Below are 7,509 nucleotides of genomic sequence, written 5' to 3'. Positions count from 1 at the left end.
ATTGGCATAAATTTAGTGTAATAATATTATGTTTGAGATCTCTTTTACATAAACATTCCTTTTCCTTCTTTTTAGAGATGGAGAGTATAATGTCTGAGAAAAAATTATACTTGATCAGATTAACAGCAGATTAGACATTGTATAATAAAAGGTTAATTCAAGACATCATAATAGAAACTATCCAAATTGAAACACAGAAAGAAAAACGTCTGAAAAATTTAAAAGTACATCAGTGAGTTCTGGGATAACTTTAAGCAGCCTTATACAAATTTAATTGTAGCCTCAAAGAAGGGAGAGAGGAGATAGGATAGAAAAATATTTGAAGAAATAATGGCCCAAACTTTTCACATTTGATGAGCAATATAAACCCACATATAACAGAACAAAGATAAATATATTAACAGATTTTTCTTTACAATACAATACAAGCCTAAAGACAGTAGAACAGTATCTTTAAAGTACTAAAAGGAAAACACTGTCAACCTAGAATTCTAAACTCAAATATATATTTTTTAATATAACAAATATTTCACAAGCATTCTAAAGTTAATGAAACCCATCACCAGCAGACACATACTACAAGAAATGTTGAAGGAAGTCATTCATGGTGAAAACAATATCAGATGCAAGTTTAGATCTTTACAAACAATGGAAGAGAACCAGAAATGATAATTATCAAATAATTGTATTATATTTTTAAATTACATGAAAATATACTTGACTAAAGCAAAAAAAAAAAAAAAAAAGAGTTGTGTCACTAAATGACAGGGATACATTCTGAGAAATGTGACCTTAGGTAATTTTGTTATTGTGGGAACATCATAGAATATATTTGCACAAACCTAGATGGTATAGCCTATGGTTCCTAGGCTACAAATCTATATACTAACTTACTGTCCTAGGTACTATGAGCAAATGTTGGCAGAGATGTGGTGCAGCAACTGGAACTTTTATACATTGCTTGTTGGAATGTAAAATAACGAAACCACCTTGGAAAACAGTTTGGCTGTGTTTTGTTTTGTTTTAATATATTTTATTGATTTTTTACAGAGAGGAAGGGAGAGGGATAGAGAGTTAGAAACATCGATGAGAGAGAAACATCGACCAGCTGCCTCCTGCACACCTCCTACTGGGGATGTGCCCACAACCAAGGTACATGCCCTTGACCAGAATAGAACCTGGGACCTTTCAGTACGCAGGCCGACACTCTATCCACTGAGCCAAACTGGTTTGGCTTGGCTGTGTTTTAATATGTTGAACGTACATTTACCATACTACCTGTTTGACTACTTCAGGGTATCTTTTCAAGACAAACAGAAGAGCATGTATATGCAAAGAGGTATATGTGCATACAAAGAGTTGTATGTGAGTGTTCATAGCTACTTTATTTTTTAAACCCCAAAACTGAAACAAATTTTTAAATTTCCAACAAGTGAATGGATTTTAAATAATCATGGTATATCTATACCATGGGTCTACAAACTTTTTCTGTAAAGAGACAAGTAATACATATTTTCAGCTTTCAACTCTGCTATTGTATCATGAAAGCAACCATAATCGATACCTAAGAGATTCTATGGTCCTAGATTTGGCTAAAAACAACCTGCTTTTAGCCAGCTGGATTTACCAAAGGTCTGATCTATAAATAATAAGCTATTATTCAGCAATAAAAAGAAATACATTATTGATGCATGTGATAACATTGATGAATCTTAAAAGTATGCTGAATAAAATAAAACATACTCTATGATTACATTCATAAAATTCTAGAATTTATAAAATCTATAGTGACTTCTGTATCTTCAGCATAGTTAAATAACTACTTAGAAATTGTTCCGTTAGTTGCTTTAATCTATACTATATAATGAAAGGCTAATATGCAAATAGGCTGAACGGCAGAACAACCGGTCGCTATGATGTGTGCTGACCACCAGGGGGGCGCGCATGGAACATGGCAGGCATCGCCCACGGCGGGATGGTGGAGCAGATGAGTGGGGGCGCCAGACCAAGGCGGGGCACTGGTCGCTGTCATTGGGGTGAGCCTCTGGTGGTTACTGAAAATTCTTGCTCCCATGCACCGCAGTCCCGCCCAGCGCTTGTACCCACTGCTGGTGCCAGCCCCAATCACTCTGCGCCATCAGCAGGTGCGAGCAGGGCCAGCACTGTTAGCGGAGGAGTGGCGGCAGCAGGAGCAGGGCTGCCAGCAGACAGGGGACCAGGCCTGCGGTGGGAGGGGCCAGGCAGGGGCCCAGAGGATGTGCCAAGGTCCGCCACTGTGCCCACCGCAGCCTTGCGGCCCACAGTTCCTTTCAAGGTGCACGAATTCATGCACTGGGCCCCTAGTTTATAATATGTGATTTAAAGGATTTGTCTAATAAGCCCAACATCTGAGCTTCCCCAAGGTCAATTTCTACTGACTGCTTCCCCCCCCCCCCCCCCCCCCCGGGGAAGCTATAGTCTCTGATTATTTGCATGACTTTTCACTTTTTCATTGAAAAGTAGATATTTTCAATAAAATACTGTGGCAACTCTGGAAATTAGATTGCCTTTCCCCAGAGGTTTGCTGCTATTTGTTGTTTTTGTTGCTGTTTTTGTTTTGTTTTTAGTGAATTTCCTGGACTAATTTTTTATGGTCTGCTTTCTTTGTCAAGTCTCTACTTGGTTTGCTTAGTGGTCAACTAATTATTGGACAAAGATTTCCTTAAATTCCAATTCAAAAGAAGTATCAAGGATTATTTAAATGTGCACAAGTAGAATTCTGTGTTATACCTGAAGAGGAAAGGCCTTCAATTTTAAATCTCACTAGAACCACAGAAGGAGAGGGGCAATTTACCCAAAATAGGAGGAAGAAAGCAAAACATAGGTATATATTCAAGAGCCACTCCAAGAATATGCTATTATTCCCGTACATTCCTGGGCCTACTTTTGACAAAAGCAGTATAATTACCAAGCAACCTAACCCCTTCAAGACCAAGATTAGTGCAGGCCCAGATTTAACTATAGGGAATGCTTCAAATAAGACATTTTACCGATCTCCTGACTAACCATAGTCTGATTTTGAAGTCCAATTTTTGAAAACCCTCGACCAGGCCTAAATATTCCATCTTAATCTAAACCAATCTGACTTTGGGGTTTGATGAACCAGTCTTCATTCAGTTCTCTTTTGTCAGGAGTAGTGACATGGGTTCATATACTTACGTGAAAACTTTGCTAATTAGGAAAAAGAAAAGTTTGAAGGCAGAATGCCAATCCAGAAAGAAGATAAGGGTACTGTTTGTTGATTGATTTCCAGATGGAAAGCAAGAAGTTATTGACCTCAATCAACATGCTCAATTGAAAGGGAAATATTCACCTGGCAGGGGAGATACCATGATCACGAAGGTGGTTTTTCCAGGGTGAGGCATTGCACTCTGGATGTGCTGACGCCTGCAATTTCCCCAAATGTGGGAAAATCAACTGCATAAGTTGTGGTAGTGGGGGGTCGGGGGGGGGGGGATGAAGAAAGAGAATCAGAGCTAAAAGTAGACCTGTTACAAGTCACCAGGTTTGTGTCTTTGGCTTTGGTGCCTGTACGATAAAATGTCAGAAACAAATTTGAGTTGAAAATATTAAAAGGGTCATTCAATTGGGCCTAATTTCTATTAATAAATATTCAGAACTCATTTTGAAATATAGCAGTAACTAAATTATCAGTGGAACTCTCTATTAAATAACTTGTGACATGAAGACAATGAGCTCTTTTGTGGTACATGTTCTATATTTACAACTATTTAATGACTATAAGTTCCTAGATGTAAAAAATCTGGTTTCCAGAAGGTCCTGGGAAGCATTCCAAAGACAGCCAGATTCTTAAAAGAAAAGAAAAAAAAGGGTCATAGTGTATCACATATTTACTACATTGAGACAGTTAAACTTTAAGAAATTAAACAACACTAGTTGAAAAAAAACACAGTTTTCTAAATAATAGGTTAATCATGGTGAAAAATTTTATCCAAACATACCTACCCTAAAGGAATTATAATAAATGCCTTTTGTGGTAAATTAAATTTTAAGTGGCTAAGATAGCCGATAGTCTTTTAACTTGTACAATTTTAATCACATCTATTACCATTAGTCACATTAAATCTAAATTAAACAAAACTAAATCACACACACACACACACACACACACACACACACACACACACACGTCTTTGTGCTAAAAGCATAGTGCTTCCTTATGTAGACTCTCCAATCTTGCTCTTACCTAATTTACCTATGTACCAAAGTGTATCAGTTTTGGGCATCTATATATATAAAAGCCTAAGCGACTTTTCGACCATTCGACCGGTAGCTATGACATGCACTGACCATCATGGGGCAGACGTTCCAACTGGTAAGTTAGCTTGCTGCTGGAGTCCAGCCAATCAAGACTGGGCGAGACAGGCTGGACACACCCTGGAGCCCTCCCACGGTCCCTCCCTGGCCCTGATCGTGCATCGGTGGGGTCCCTAGGCCTGGCCTGTGCCCTCTCGCAATCTGGGACCCCTCCGGGGATGTCTGCAGGACAGGCTGAGGGACCCCATCAGTGCACAAATCTGTGCACCGGGCCTCTAGTATAAATTTTAAAGAAAGATACAACCCAACACTGTGATATACAAGTTAAAAAAATTTCTTTCATTCTAGACCTTGGTCGAACACAGTTTATTTTTGTTAAGAACTCTGAGTAATCTTCCTAGAAACTAATTTAGCCTGGCTGGTATGGCTCAGTAGTTGAGCTTTGACCCATGAACCAGGAGGTCATGGGTTTGATTCCTGGTCAGGGCATATGCCCAGGTTGCAGGCTTGATCCCCAGTAGGGGGCGTGCAGGAGGCGGCTGATCAATGATTCTCTCTCATCATTGATATTTATCTCTCTCCCTCTCCCTTCTTCTCTCTGAAATCAATAAAAATATATTTTAAGAAATAGAAACTAGTTTAACTCATCATATACCCAAACACTTAATAGTAAGTAGAATATATATTTTTTTGAAAACCTGAGACCATACAATGGGCTCTCATGTTTTATAAACAGCTGCAGAGGAACTGTTAATGGTCATTGGTAAAATCTAATGGACATGTTTTTTGTTACTTGTGATGTACTACATTTTAAAAATAAGCCCTCATTTTGTGTTTTGTTTTTAATTCAAGGAATTTAAAACCATTGTTGTAAAGGTTTAGAACTATTCTGTTTCATAAACAGTTATACACAGTCATTAAGTTATCAAGATACCACATCAGTTTAAAAATAAACATATTCTATACCATTTTTATAGCAATAACTTGGAGATAGAAAAAAATATTTCATGTAATAGAGATTATAATGCATATATGTGCAAATCTGTTTTGAGTGCCTAAAACTGTGTTTTTGGAATTTCAATTTTTATGTCATAAGTAGCATGTTTTAATGCTAGAAAAGTATCAAAAATATTTTGAGAAATAGAAACTTTCAAATATGTAATTGGGAACTAATCCTGCTCCCTTCTAGCCATGAAGGGAGTAACTGTCATGTTCCCTACACCCAAATTAAACTATAAACACAGTACTGAAGGATAAGTCATCAAAATACTTGGTAATTATCCATAACATCATTCAAAAACACCTAGAGCCCGCTCAGATTTATTAGTATAAGTCAGAATTCAGGTCAGAGTACCTGGTCTACACTTCCAGAAAATTATTCAAGTGTGTATCTCCTCACCTCATCGTTTAAAAATAAATATACAGCTGAGCCTTTCATATCCTGGCCAAGAATATGTTTTTTGTATGCCCCATGTCTATATTGGCTCAAATCTAGTGGTTTTAAGTACTAAATACCTTTTTGTATTCCCCTGAGAAAACCTATTCACACCAAATACATTTGGGAGAGAGGCAGATTTTAATAAAGATTTTATAGAAGATAAAAAAAAAGATTTCACATCAACCTCTGCCACATACCCGCAGCATATCATTTCATAAATACCCATCCAATCTGTATATTCTTTTTTTTTAAGTGAACATACCATGATTTTATTGTCATATAATCAAACAAAATATGAAGCTTAGAACTGGATCACTTGACCCTTTCTCTTCTTATCTCCTCCCAATTCAAAATGCTTGCATCTCTTAATAGCCAGCATTCTCTTAGATCTGCAGTTGGGCTCAACGCATTCAAGCCTCAGCACGATCTTTGTAGTTTTAGCCTTTTTTCAGAAAATCGGCTTAGTCTGCCCACCATAGCCACTTTGCTTCCTGTCATAACGCTGCTTTCCCTGTGCACACTGAGAATCCTTGCCCTTCTTGTACTATGTTACTTTGTGGGGTTGATGCTTGCCACACTTCTTACAGAAAGTTCGGTGGGTTTTAGGAACGTTCACCATGTCTGCGAGAGCTATCAGCAGGGAAAGGAAGATGATCAATCTGTATATTCTTCATAGTCTCTCTGGTTGTTCTACCAGTTGCTATCTCAGAAAGAAGGCAGTTTTCTTTTCCCTTCTTTTACTATATAAAACCTGGGTTTTGTCATCACAGTGCAGAAAAATTTTTAAATATTTTTTTAATTTTTAAATTACAGTTGACATACAATGTTATAATAGCTTCATTGTTCAACAAAATGATTAGGCATTTCTATAATTTATGAAGTGATCATCCAGATAAATCTAGTATCCATCTGACACCATACATAGTTATTACAATATTACTGACTATATTAGCTATGCTATATTTTACATCCCATGACTATTTTGTAACAATCAGTTTGTACTTCATAATCCCTTCCCCCTTTCACTCATTCCCCCCTAACACCCCTTCCCATCTGGCAACCATCAAAGTGTTCTCTGTGTCTATGAGTTTGTTTCTGTTTTGTTTGTTGATTTATTTTGTTGTGTTTTTTGTTTGTTTTTTTAGATTTCATACATAAGTGAAATCATGTGACATTTGTCTGTCTCTGTTTGACTTATTTCACTTAGAACAATACCCTCTAAGTCTATCCATGTTGTTTCAGATGGCAAGATTTTTTTCTTTTTTTTTTTTTTTGGCTGAATCATATTTCATTAAATATATGCACCATTTCTTTATCCATTCATATATTGATAAACATTTAGATTGCTTTCATATCTTGGCTATTGTGAATAATGCTGCAATAAACATAGAGATGCATATGTCTTTTCAAAGCAGTGTTTTTTATTTCTTTGGATAAATACCGAGAAGTGAACTTACTAGGTCCTTCTTTATCTCTTTTTATGGCCTTTGTTTTAGTCTGTTTAGTCTGGTATAAGTATTGCTACTCCAGCTCCCTGCCCCCCACCCCATTTCCATTTTCATGAAATACCTTTAGCCACCCCTTTACTTTCAGTCTGTGTGTATCTTTCAATTTGAAGTGAGTTTCTTATAGACAGCATATATAAGAATCTTGTTTTGTTATTCATTCAGCCACCCTATGTCTTTTGATTGGAGCATTTAATCCATTTACATTTAAATTGTTGATTAATATGTAGTTATTGCCATTTTATTAAT

The 7,509-nt window shown here is 36.8% G+C and overlaps 1 pseudogene; it reads right to left on the bottom strand.

The window, feature by feature from the left end:
• Positions 1-6,005: 6,005 nt before the first annotated feature.
• Positions 6,006-6,404, bottom strand: LOC102248338 (annotated as a pseudogene).
• Between the last annotated feature and the right edge of the window lie 1,105 nt (positions 6,405-7,509).

Source organism: Myotis brandtii, unplaced genomic scaffold (genome assembly GCF_000412655.1).
Source record: "Myotis brandtii unplaced genomic scaffold, ASM41265v1 scaffold285, whole genome shotgun sequence".
In the NCBI taxonomy this organism is placed as follows: domain Eukaryota; kingdom Metazoa; phylum Chordata; class Mammalia; order Chiroptera; family Vespertilionidae; genus Myotis; species Myotis brandtii.
This window is presented reverse-complemented; position numbering and strand designations above follow the sequence as displayed.